At 39.5% G+C, this 13,694-nt stretch overlaps 1 protein-coding gene across 2 annotated transcripts in view; it reads left to right on the forward strand.

Annotated features, from left to right (window-relative positions):
* The window catches only part of THADA (THADA armadillo repeat containing), a 1,857,831-nt gene that overhangs the window by 71,368 nt on the left and 1,772,769 nt on the right, over positions 1–13,694 (forward strand). The gene's annotated exons all lie outside the window — the stretch shown is intronic.

Consider the following 13,694-nt stretch of genomic DNA (forward strand, 5'->3'; position numbering starts at 1 on the left):
GAGGTCATTAACCGTGAGTATTCTGTAGCCTCTTGTACTCTCAGGCGATAATGGTTTTTATTTAGAAATAGCTCTTGAGCAGGGAGATGCTCTTCAGATAATGCTGGTCCCTTCTGCTGCCAAGGTTTATTTTTATACCTCTGATCTTGACGACCTTAAGTGCACGTCATTAAAGGGTGTAGTATGACCAGGATTAATCTAGTGCAGTTGAAGAAGCGGATATTGTGAAGTTTACAAGGAATAACGTTTTCTATCATGATTATAAAGGAACAGAACTCAAATAGGTATAAATAGTTTTACAAAAAAGAAGAATTCTTAAAGGGATATAAAAGTGTAACAGAATATGCCATATAGAAACCGAGCATGCTGGGAAGGGAAATTTTGCTGGGAAGATCAGAGTTAGCAGGGGGAACACTGTAAATATTATACGCCAGGCCTGAAGGGTAACTTTGTTACGCACATGCGCCTGTTCATCCCACTAGCAGAGATAAGGAAAACAATACAGTTTCAATTTGGTACTTACACGTATGAATTTCACAGAATGCTTTGCATCTACACAGTAGTTTGTGTACATTAAATCTTTTTTTTATTTTTACATAAAATACGATTTTTGCAGAACAATTTTGTTATGAATTTAAATACAACTTAACATCACAAATGGTAAATTTTTATTCCAGTATTTCATTTATTTGATTCATATGATTTTTGATTTGTGACTATTTTTTTTTTTTGTACTTACTATTGTAATGTATGCATCTTTTTTCATACTTAAAAGCAGGGTATATCCCTTTGCGCTAGACACTGTTTCCAATGTAAAAACTGCTTTTAGAAACTTTGACCAGAAGCTTTATAACACTGATTAGATTTCTTATGCAATCTTGCAATCCAAGAGGCCTTTAGATAATTGGGCACTTTAGATGATCAGCAATTTTACTTTTACATTTTCGTTCTAAACAAAAAAAAAAACTGAAGCAGTGTAAGCATAGAGAAACCTGAAAATTGCTCTTTACAGCAGTATGACTTGTAAAGTTCTGTATATATAAATAAATATAAGTGCAGTTAGCAGTAAAGGAAGTACAATGAATGCACACACTGCTGCATGTGTTATACATTTTAGGAGAAGTGTCCAGGGAAACATGAGAGATGTTGCATTGACAAGGTCAATCCTGACATCCTGCAGCCTGTCATATACAATCACACACTAGTCACAGCTATTCTGTAGTAGTAGATCTATATAAAAGACCACTAAGAAGTAGAATACATCAACAAAGTTATATACAGGATGTAGTAGTATATAACAACGTTAACTCAAAAACATACAAACACAGCTAATTTAAATGAAATTAGCTGGCCAGTTCTTACCACATTGCCCATGTTTTCTTGGGCAGTCAGTCTACCTGTGGTAAGAGTAACATATGAAGCAGTGTGTGCCGCATGTAGAAAGAAACCTGAAAAGTGCTGACTCAGGACTATCCAGCTCGAGTACAGCTGCATGATTTGTGTTTCTAAGTAAAGGTAGTACAATGCAGCACACTGCTGCATATGTTAGTCATTTAGCTGAGTGACTGTCCATGAAAACATGGGGAATGTGGCATTGACAAAGTCAATCCTGACATCCTGCAGCCTGTCATATTACATTAATTTTTACAGCTATAGCTGTAGTACAGAACACACTCACACAGTAAGAAGTAGAACACCAGTTATAGTTAGAGTAACTAGTACAATACATAATACAAACAACTGAACTCAACACACACACAGCTAATTGAAATTAAAATAGCTGTCCAGTTCTAACCACATTGTCCTTTGTTTTCCTGGGTACTGGACAGTCAGTCTAGCTGTGGTATGAGTAACATATGAAACAGTGTATGCATTGCATGCATGGAAAAACCTGAAAAGTGCTGAGTGTGCAGCAGCATGATGTGTGTTCTGTTTCTAAGTACAGTAAAGCTATTACAATGCGCACTGATGCATGTGTTAGTTATTAGCCGAGTGACTGTCCACTGTCCAGGAAAACATGGGGGATGTGGCATTGACAAGGGCAATCCTTACATCCTGCACTTCCTTTCATATTACATCACACAGCTATTCTGTAGTACATAACAGAACACTAATATAGTTAGAGTACATAATACACAAGTGAACTCAAGAAGACACACAAAGCTAATTGAAATGAAATTAGCTGGCCAGCTGACTTGAAATCTGCACGACTTGCTGCTCAGACACAATGGCCATATCAGACATCACCTTGGCCTTGATGCTTGTAATTTTATCCACATTTATGTAGGTTGTCTTGAATCGTAGATCAGGGAATGATGCCATATCTAGCAGATCTTGAGTATCCTCATCTTTTTAATTTTCTATTCATAATATATATTCAAGAATTTTGGATTTCAGTGTCTTGGTAAGGTCAGAATCATCTTCCTCCAGAGCCAGTATCTTTGTGTTTAATAGATGCAGAACGGGTTTCACATATGATACACTGACTTAGTTTTCTCCAGAAGTAATTGCGAGATGGCAGTTGGTATCTCTTGTCGAGTGTGTGTATCATTCTTTTGAAGCCTTCTTTACTAATCGTGTATGCAGGCACCATGTCTTTGCATATATAATATGCGATATCGGTTATTTCTCTATGCCTTTTTGAGGTCTTCGCATATGGTGATGTCACTGTGTTTGCGATGCCTTTATGATTGATTGATTGCTGCTCAACTTTAGATTCACAGCTTGTTTGTGTTGTCTTTTCCCTACCAGGGTTTTTTTTTTACATACATCGTTCAAAGATTTCCTTATGCCGCTGTTTAAGGTGCTGGAACAGGTTTGATGTGTTACTTCGTTTTGCTGCAACACTCGTTGCACAAGTTTTGCAGATTTCTTGGTTCTGTTTCTCATCCTCTTTTCTGAATCCAAAATATTCCCAAACAACTGATGTGGAATTTTTCTGTACAATTCTGTAGCAACATCAACATCATTTTCATCATCATCGTCGTTATTGTTGGACATGGACAGCTCTTCAGAACGCATCTTAAATTTTATGTACCACGCACACAATACCAGCTGGCACCAAAAATATGAGGAGAATCAGTAGATTATACTACAGCACACACTGCCAATATCAGTAGGGTCAGGTGTCACTGGCAAGTGGCAACCGTGGCACAAATAGACTAGACCACAGTCTTGCACTTGAATACAAAGACAGTGAACTATTGAATGGCCTTGATAATGCAGTTAGCCTAGCTCTGATGATGCTAGTATAGCTTCTTCAAGTTGCAGAGATGACGCAGCGGAAGCAGTCTTAAAAAAGCTTCTTAAAGATTTTTGATTAGAATCACACAATTTATTTTGATTAATAATTAAAGAATAGATTATATGCTTCTGTTGCAATTAAGACAAGAGAGAGACCACAGGCACTTGAAAGTCTTGATTATAAAGAGAGGTCAACAATGTGCTATATGATGCAGTGACAGTCACCTTGATTGAAGAGAGAACACAGGCTAGCTGCACTTGAATATAAAGAAGACAACGATGGGCTTGATTAAGCTGTCACCTTGATTGAAGAGAGAACACAGGCTTGCTGCACTTTAAAGAAGAAAAAAATAGGATGATACTTAGTGCTATGATGCAGGCAACTTGATTGAAGCGAAGTAGAGAACACTGGCTTTCTGCACTTGAATATAAAGATGACAACAGTGGGCTTGCTTGATTAAGCAGTCACCTTGATTGAAGAGAGAACACAGGCTAGCTGCACTTGAATATAAAGAAGACAACGATGGGCTTGCTTAACTTAATGATGATGCAGACACCTTGATTGAGTAGAGACAAGAGACCACAGGCTTATACACTTTATTGAAATCATTTAAATATAAACTTTAAAGACGACAACAATGGGGTTGCTCATATTCATCTTTATTTAGACTGAGGCAACACTGGCTTTCACTGGAGGAGACTGACCTTGCAGTTGTAGAATATACTGGCTCTGGAGGACTGACCTTGCTGTTGTAGAAAACACTGGCTTTGGATAACTGACCTTTCTGTTGTAGAAGACACTGGCTGAATGGCTGACCTAGCTATTGTAGAAGACAGATGCTTTCAGAGTTGCAGTGCACCTGCAGGATGACTTTGCTGTTGTAGAAGAAGAAACGGGCTGCACTAGGATGTGGATGACCTTGCTGTTGTAGAAGAAGAAACAGGCTGCAGGATGTGTGGATGACCTTGCTGTTGTAGAAGAAGAAACAGGCTGCAGGATGTGTGGATGACCTTGCTGTTGTAGAAGAAGAAACAGGCTGCAGGATGTGTGGATGACCTTGCTGTTGTAGAAGAAGAAACAGGCTGCAGGTTGTGTGGATGACCTTGCTGTTGTAGAAGAAGAAACAGGCTGCACTAGGATGTGTGGATGACCTTGCTATTGTAGAAGAAGAAAAAGGCTGCACTAGGATGTGTGGATGACCTTGCTGTTGTAGAAGAAGAAACAGGCTGCACTAGAATGTGTGGATGACCTTGCTATTGTAGAAGAAGAAACAGGCTGCACTTAGATGTGTGGATGACTTTGCTGTTGTAGAAGAAGAAACAGGATGCAATCTGGAACCACAGCTGTTGGCTGACTTTGGTGAACTTGAGTAGATGACACACAGGCACTGTCAGGCATTATTTGCTGTTGGTTTAACAATGAACATAAAATATTTTTAGAATAAGGTGGTGGTGGGATGGAGACAAGTTCTACTTTTTGGAAAGCCAAAATAAATGAATGAAAATTTGAAATGTATAAAAAAAAGTGTTTTTTTTTTTTTTTAACTTTGATGATGTCCCTCCCAGTCCATTACCGTTTCTGACTGTGTTGTGTTTGTTCATTGTTGTCAACAGCACAGTCTGAAACACTAATGGACTGGGAGGGACATAAAAGTAAAAAAACACTTTTTTTCTATATTTAATTAATTTGTTTTGTGTTCAAGAGCAATAGAGCATGGCAGGGCATCCTAAGCAAGTAACATTTGAAATTAAATTGACTTATATTTTATTAGCTTAGCTATTTTTTTTTTTTCTTAAACACAATTGGTTAGGCGTACTTAGGGCTGCTATTTTGTGGCTGCACAATGCACATGGGCAGTTAATAGGGCATTGCAGACTTGACACAATGAATGGCTTGCACATTTAAGCATCATGCTGCTAATTTTGATATTTCTCTTGTTAGGTGTATCCAGTCCACGGATCATCCATTACTTGTGGGATATTCTCCTTCCCAACAGGAAGTTGCAAGAGGATCACCCACAGCAGAGCTGCTATATAGCTCCTCCCCTAACTGCCATATACAGTAATTCTCTTGCAAGCTCTCAACATAGCTGGAGGTAGTAAGAGGAAAGTGGTAAAATATAGTTCGTTTTTTCTTCAATCAAAAGTTTATTGTTTTTAAATGGTACCGGAGTGTACTATTTTATCTCAGGCAGCATTTAGAAGAAGAATCTGCCTGCGTTTTTCTATGATCTTAGCAGAAGTAACTAAGATCCACTGCTGTTCTCACCTATGTCTGAGGAGTGAGGTAACTTCAGAGGGAGAATGGCGTGCAGGGTATCCGGCAATAAGGTATGTGCAGTTAAGTTTTTCTAGGGATGGAATTTGCTAGAAAATGCTGCTGATACCGGATTAATGTAAGTTAAAGCCTAAATACAGTGATTTAATAGCGACTAGTATCAGGCTTACTATCAGAGGTATATACTCTGATTAATGTGTAATATAAAACGTTTGCTGGCATGTTTAATCGTTTTTATATATGCTTTGGTGATAAAACTTATTGGGGCCTAGTTTTTTCCACATGGCTGGCTTTATTTTTGCCTAGAAACAGTTTCCTGAGGCTTTCCACTGTTATAGTATAAAAGTTACAGTTGGTGCAGTTAAAATTACAAACTGTGACATTCGGCTTCCCTCAGCAGTCCCCTGCATGCTATAGGACATGTCTGAAGGGCTCAAAAGGCTTCAAAAGTAGGAGCTGTGGCAGTTGTTATGACTGTTTTTAAAAAACATATTTTTCGTTTTGTTAATCTGTTTTTTGTATTAAGGGGTTAATCATCCATTTGCAAGTGGGTGCAATGCTCTGCTAACTTGTTACATACACTGTAAAAATTTCGTTAGTTTAACTGCCTTTTTTCACTGTTATTTCAAATTTTGGCAAAATTTGTTTCTCTTAAAGGCACAGTAACGTTTTTTTATATTGCTTGTTAACTTGATTTAAAGTGTTTTCCAAGCTTGCTAGTCTCATTGCTAGTCTGTATAAACATGTCTGACATAGAGGAAACTCCTTGTTCATTATGTTTAAAAGCCATGGTTGAACCCCATAGGAGAATGTGTACTAAATGTATTGATTTCACTTTAAACAATAAAGGATTCTGACGAGGGGGAAGTTATGCCGACTAACTCTCCCCACGTGTCGGACCCTTTGACTCCCGCTCAAGGGACTCACGCTAAAATAGCGCCAAGTACATCAAAGATGCCCATAGCGATTACTTTGCAGGACATGGCGGCAATCATGGACAATACCCTGTCAGCGGTATTAGCCAGACTGCCTGAATTCAGAGGAAAGCATGATAGCTCTAGGGTTAGACGTAATACAGAGCGCGCAAATGTTTTAAGGCCCATGTCTGATACTGCGTCACAATATGCAGAAGCTGAGGAAGAGCTTCAGTCTGTGGGTGACGTCTCTGACTCTGGGAAACTTGATTCAGATATGTCTATTTTTAAATTTAAGCTTGAGAACCTCCGGGTGTTGCTTGGAGAGGTTTTAGCTGCTCTGAATGACTGTGACACAATTGCAGTGCCAGAGAAATTGTGTAGACTGGATAAATACTACGCGGTGCCGGTGTGTACTGACGTTTTTCCAATACCTAAAAGGTTTACAGAAATTATTACTAAGGAGTGGGACAGACCCGGTGTGCCGTTTCCCCCCCTCCTATTTTTAGAAAAATGTTTCCAATAGACGCCACCACACGGGACTTATGGCAGACGGTCCCTAAGGTGGAGGGAGCAGTTTCTACTTTAGCAAAGCGTACCACTATCCCTGTCGAGGACAGTTGTTCTTTTTCAGATCCAATGGATAAAAAATTAGAAGGTTACCTTAAGAAAATGTTTATTCAACAAGGTTTTATCCTGCAGCCCCTTGCATGCATTGCTCCTGTCACTGCTGCTGCGGCGTTCTGGTTTGAGTCTCTGGAAGAGGCCTTTCAGACAGCTACTCCATTGACTGAAATACTTGACAAGCTTAGAACACTTAAGCTAGCTAATTCTTTTGTTTCTGATGCCATTGTTCATTTGACTAAACTAACGGCTAAGAATTCTGGATTCGCCATCCAGGCGCGTAGGGCGCTATGGCTTAAATCTTGGTCAGCTGACGTGACTTCAAAGTCTAAATTACTTAACATTCCCTTCAAGGGGCAGACCCTATTCGGGCCTGGTTTGAAGGAAATTATTGCTGACATTACTGGAGGTAAGGGTCATACCCTTCCTCAGGACAGGGCCAAATCAATGGCCAAACGTTCTAATTTTCGTGCCTTTCGAAACTTCAAGGCAGGTGCAGCATAAACTTCCTCTGCTACAAAACAAGAGGGAACTTTTGCGCAATCCAAGCCGGCCTGGAAATCTAACCAGTCCTGGAGCAAAGGCAAGCAGGCCAGAAAGCCTGCTGCTGCCTCTAAGACAGCATGAAGGAACGGCCCCCTATCCAGCAACGGATCTAGTAGGGGGCAGACTTTCTCTCTTCGCCCAGGCGTGGGCAAGAGATGTTCAGGATCCCTGGGCATTGGAGATCATATCTCAGGGATATCTTCTGGACTTCAAAGCTTCCCCCCACAAGGGAGATTTCACCTTTCGAGATTATCTGTAAACCAGATAAAGAAAGAGGCATTCTTACGCTGTGTGCAAGACCACAGATGGAACAAGGACAGGGATTTTATTCAAATCTGTTTGTGGTTCCCAAAAAAGAGGGAACCTTCAGACCAATTTTGGATCTAAAGATCTTAAATAAATTCCTCAGAGTTCCATCGTTGAAAATGGAAACTATTCGGACAATCCTACCTATGATCCAGGAGGGTCAGTACATGACCACAGTGGATTTGAAGGATGCTTACCTTCACATACCGATTCACAAAGATCATCATCGGTTCCTAAGGTTTGCCTTTCTAGACAGGCATTACCAGTTTGTGGCTCTTCCCTTCGGGTTAGCTACAGCCCCAAGAATTTTTACAAAGGTTCTGGGGTCTCTTCTGGCGGTCCTAAGACCACGGGGCATAGCAGTGGCCCCTTATCTAGACGACATCCTGATACAGGCGTCAAACTTCCAAATTGCCAAATCTCATACGGACATAGTGTTGGCATTTCTGAGGTCGCATGGGTGGAAAGTGAACGAGGGAAAGAGTTCTCTATCACCCCTCACAAGGGTTTCTTTCCTAGGAACTCTGATAGATTCTGTAGAAATGAAAATTTACCTGACTGAGTCCAGGTTATCAAAGCTTCTAAATTCCGGCCGTGTTCTTCACTACATTCTGCGCCCTTCGGTGGCTCAGTGCATGGAAGTGATCGGCTTAATGGTAGCGGCGATGGACATAGTGCCATTTGCGCGCCTACATCTCAGACCGCTGCAATTATGCATGCTCAGTCAGTGGAATGGGGATTACACAGATTTGTCCCCTCTGCTAAATCTGGATCAAGAGACCAGAGATTCTCTTCTCTGGTGGCTATTTCGGGTCCATCTGTCCAAAGGTATGACCTTTCGCAGGCCAGATTGGACAATTGTAACAACAAATGCCAGCCTTCTAGGTTGGGGTGCAGTCTGGAATTCCCTGAAGGCTCAGGGATCGTGGACTCAGGAGGAGAAACTCCTCCCAATAAATATTCTGGAGTTAAGAGCAATATTCAATGCTCTTCTAGCTTGGCCTCAGTTAGCAACCCTGAGGTTCATCAGATTTCAGTCGGACAACATCACGACTGTGGCTTACATCAACCATCAAGGGGGGACCAGGAGCTCCCTAGCAATGTTAGAAGTCTCCAAGATAATTCGCTGGGCAGAGACTCACTCTTGCCATCTATCAGCGATCCATATCCCAGGTGTAGAGAACTGGGAGGCGGATTTTCTAAGTCGTCAGACTTTTCATCCGGGGGAGTGGGAACTCCATCCGGAGGTGTTTGCTCAATTGGTTCATCGTTGGGGCACACCAGAATTGGATCTCATGGCGTCTCGCCAGAACGCCAAGCTTCCTTGTTACGGATCCAGGTCCAGGGACCCAGAAGCGACGCTGATAGATGCTCTAGCAGCACAGTGGTTCTTCAACCTGGCTTATGTGTTTCCACCGTTTCCTCTGCTCCCTCGACTGATTGCCAAAATCAAACAGGAGAGAGCATCGGTGATCTTGATCGCGCGTGCGTGGCCACGCAGGACCTGGTATGCAGACCTGGTGGACATGTCATCCTTTCCACCTTGGCCTCTGCCTCTGAGACAAGACCTTCTACTACAAGGTCCTTTCAATCATCCAAATCTAATTTCTCTGAGACTGACTGCCTGGAGATTGAACGCTTGATTTTATCAAGGCGTGGCTTCTCCGAGTCAGTCATTGATACCTTAATACAGGCACGAAAGCCTGTAACCAGGGAAATCTACCATAAGATATGGCGCAAATATCTTCATTGGTGTGAATCCAAGAATTACTCATGGAGTAAGGTTAGGATTCCTAGGATATTGTCCTTTCTCCAAGAGGGTTTGGATAAAGGATTATCAGCTAGTTCTTTAAAGGGACAGAGGTTCCAGACGTCCAGGCATTTTGTCAGGCTTTGGTTAGAATTAAGCCTGTGTTTAAACCTGTTGCTCCTCCATGGAGCTTAAACTTGGTTCTTAAGGTTCTTCCAGGAGTTCCGTTTGAACCCCTTCATTCCATTGATATCAAACTTTTATCTTGGAAAGTTCTGTTTTTGATGGCTATTTCCTCGGCTCGTAGAGTCTCTGAGTTATCAGCTTTACAATGTGATTCTCCTTATCTGATTTTCCATTCAGATAAAGTAGTTCTGCGTACAAAACCTGGGTTTTTACCTAAGGTAGTTTCCAACAAGAATATCAATCAAGAGATTGTTGTTCCATCATTGTGTCCTAATCCTTCTTCAAAGAAGGAACGTCTTTTGCATAATTTGGACGTAGTCTGTGCTTTCAAGTTTTACTTACAAGCGACTAAAGATTTTCGTCAAACATCTTCCCTGTTTGTTGTTTACTCTGGACAGAGGAGAGGTCAAAAGCTTCGGCAACCTCTCTTTCTTTTTTGCTTGAGAGCATAATACGCTTAGCCTATGAGACTGCTGGACTGCAGCCCCCTGAAAGGATTACAGCTCATTCTACTAGAGCTGTGGCTTCCACCTGGGCCTTTAAAAATGAGGCTTCTGTTGAACAGATTTGCAAAGCGGCGACTTGGTCTTCGCTTCATACCTTTTCAAAATTTTACAAATTTGATACTTTAGCTTCTTCGGAGGCTACTTCCGTTTAAGTACCTACCTTGTCCCTCCCTTCATCCGTGTACTTTAGCTTTGGTATTGGTAGTTTAAAATTTAGACCTGCCTTAAAAGGACAGGGCGGGCCGTGGACTGGATACACCTAACAAGAGAAAACATAATTTATGCTTACCTGATAAATTTATTTCTCTTGTGGTGTATCCAGTCCACGGCCCGCCCTGTCCTTTTAAGGCAGGTCTAAATTTTAAACTACAGTCACCACTGCACCCTATGGTTTCTCCTTTCTCGGCTAGTTTCGGTCGAATGACTGGATATGGCAGTTAGGGGAGGAGCTATATAGCAGCTCTGCTGTGGGTGATCCTCTTGCAACTTCCTGTTGGGAAGGAGAATATCCCACAAGTAATGGATGATCCGTGGACTGGATACACCACAAGAGAAATAAATTTATCAGGTAATCATTAATTATGTTTTTTGCCAATGCTCACAGTCACCAAAATGCATTAACCATTATGGATTTTTTATTGTTGCAGGCTGCAGCACTAGCCTAGCTAGCATCAATTATAAAAAAACAATCTGACTTGCATTAATTGCAGAGGCTGAGCTACAATAAAAAATTATTAGAATTTTATTTATTTATTTTTAAATAAAAAAAAATATTACTTTATTTGCACTTGCTGCAGCAATGCATCCATCCATAAATAAAAAATAAACATATTATAATTACACCAATATAACTTATTTGGGAAGTGGAACATAAACTAATATCATAAGAGAAGAGATCTTTTTTTATTATTTATTAAAAATGATTTGTGTTATAACTTATGGTACACTACTGGACTTAATAAGGTATAGTAAGGGTAATGGTAATGTAAATAAAAAATTTAAAACACTTATTCCACATTGGCATCTCCCCTTTCCCCCACAACTCCATCCATGTTTATTAATTTTTGATCACACCTATAATTCAATGTGTATTTACACTTGAGTAGTCCATTCGACCTCTTTATTCTCTATCCAGTTATTACATACCCACACATTTTACTTTCATATTTAGTCACTTGCACCACTCTTAATTGTATATTTGTGGTCACTAGGTAATATATTTTTAGGCTCCAAAAATTAGGTTCACATCACAATTTTCATTTCTTACAACCACCATGAATCCCCTCACTCAGACACTAAAGCATATATTACATCAGTTGGGGAATACAAGTAATTCATCCTATATAGAACACAACCATCATATGATGCAGGCATAAATTAATAATATATATGTCACCGTTGCAATAATAAAAAATCATATATTGGTGTTTAATATCTAATCTTCGATATAAGTATACCATAATTAACAATTCTTCAAGTCAAAGTATGAACCAATATATAACCGATATGGATTAGTATATACAAGTTAATTTTGGTTTGCTATCATATGATATTCACTTTCATCATATTTTAATCATGTACCCAATTTATCGTATATCTATTGGCAAGATTAAAAACAAGCATACATACTTTTTACAAGCACAATAAACACATATTCGTTTTTCGATCTCCAATCCCACTTACATCTCCAGCAACCAATCCTCATTACTATAACAGTGCACAATTCTGATGACCGTACCTCCTCAAGTTAGGATGGCGCGGATTGGCTCCAGATTGTAAACAGGGTGGAGCTTAGGTGATAAAACACCCGACGGCGCGAGCGCGCGCCCACCTTTGAAAAAAACGCTATTAGGTCGGCGAAACATGTTAGGGGAGGGTGTTGAACCTCTTTCAACCCCCATTATTTTTTAATTTAGCATTTAGTTTGGGCCTCTCAAAACCAGCAATACTGCTATTTAAATTTATTACACAATAGAACGAGTGATGTCTAATCTTTAAGACAAACAAAATCTGTTACAGCAAAACTCTATGTAACTTAACCGTGTGTGAATCCGTGTTATGCTTGACATGTTATTTTTTAGAACTTAATTTAATGGAGTTGTGAATCTGTATGACTGAAGTGTGTGTTTAGTGCTAATAGCTCTCGCCTTAACTTCAATAGCGATACCGAAATAAGCTATATTATCCATTTATTTACAAATACACTATGTGAGAGTGCTTTCCAGAGAATCTACAACTAGGAGTAATACAGCCATCAATAGATACCAGCCGTTACCTGAGCAATATAGAAATTATGTGGCATTATATGCATTGGTAACCATAAATACTCAATCCCAGGGGCTATACCCTCTGGGAATATTTAGGCTGTTATTATTATAATTTTCTTGGCCAAAAGGTTTATATTAAACACCGAATATTGATACAATCTAATTTTGTAACCTTACTAGTTACAATATATTATAGATCTGAAGCAATTTGGCCAGCACTCCCTTATACAAAGTGTTATAATTCTAACTAAGCACCAAAATACAGCACACTCCCCATATATACCACAAGCTATTGCACCTCCTTTGGGTGACAGACTGCTAAATAAAGCTAACTAATAGACTGATAATTAGTCAGTGTCCAGTATTTTGTATTGCCTGATAACAAAAGAAACTAAAGTACAGATTGCAGACACAAAGCAATCTTAAGTATATGAGTCTATGACAAAAGACATCTGACTATCCACAATACTAACTAACTGACTGGGAATCAGTATATGTTGACTACTCTGTATTTTCAGACAATAATTTAAACCCAAGTACTGATTATAGATACCAGATAATCTGAGTACATGAGCCAATGACAAAAGACATCTAGTTACTAAAAAAGAAATACATTTTTGGGGACTTCACCCATAGTTATTTTCATCAATAACTGCTCATCTATTTGAGCACAAATCTTTTTTCTTTATTATTTATTCTCATCATTATTTGCAGTACTACTCCAAATAAGAAAGATACAATAGACTCAAGATTACCCACTGGATTAACCTTCAAATATCTAATCTACTACTGAGCCAGTTTGATAAATAAATTGCTAAATAAAGCTAACTAACAGACTGATAATTAGGCAGTGTCAAGTATTCTGTAGTATCTGATAACAATTGAAATCTAAGTACAGATTGCAAACACAAAGCAATCTAAAGCATACGAGCCTATGATAAAAGACATCTGACTATTAATAAAACTAACTAACAGACTGTGAATCAGTATACGTTGACTACCTTGGGTTTTCAGACAATAATTTAAACCTAAGTACTGATTGTAGATACTGGGCAATCTGAGTACATGAGCCTA

Source organism: Bombina bombina, chromosome 4, assembly GCF_027579735.1.
Source record: "Bombina bombina isolate aBomBom1 chromosome 4, aBomBom1.pri, whole genome shotgun sequence".
Lineage (NCBI taxonomy): Eukaryota > Metazoa > Chordata > Amphibia > Anura > Bombinatoridae > Bombina > Bombina bombina.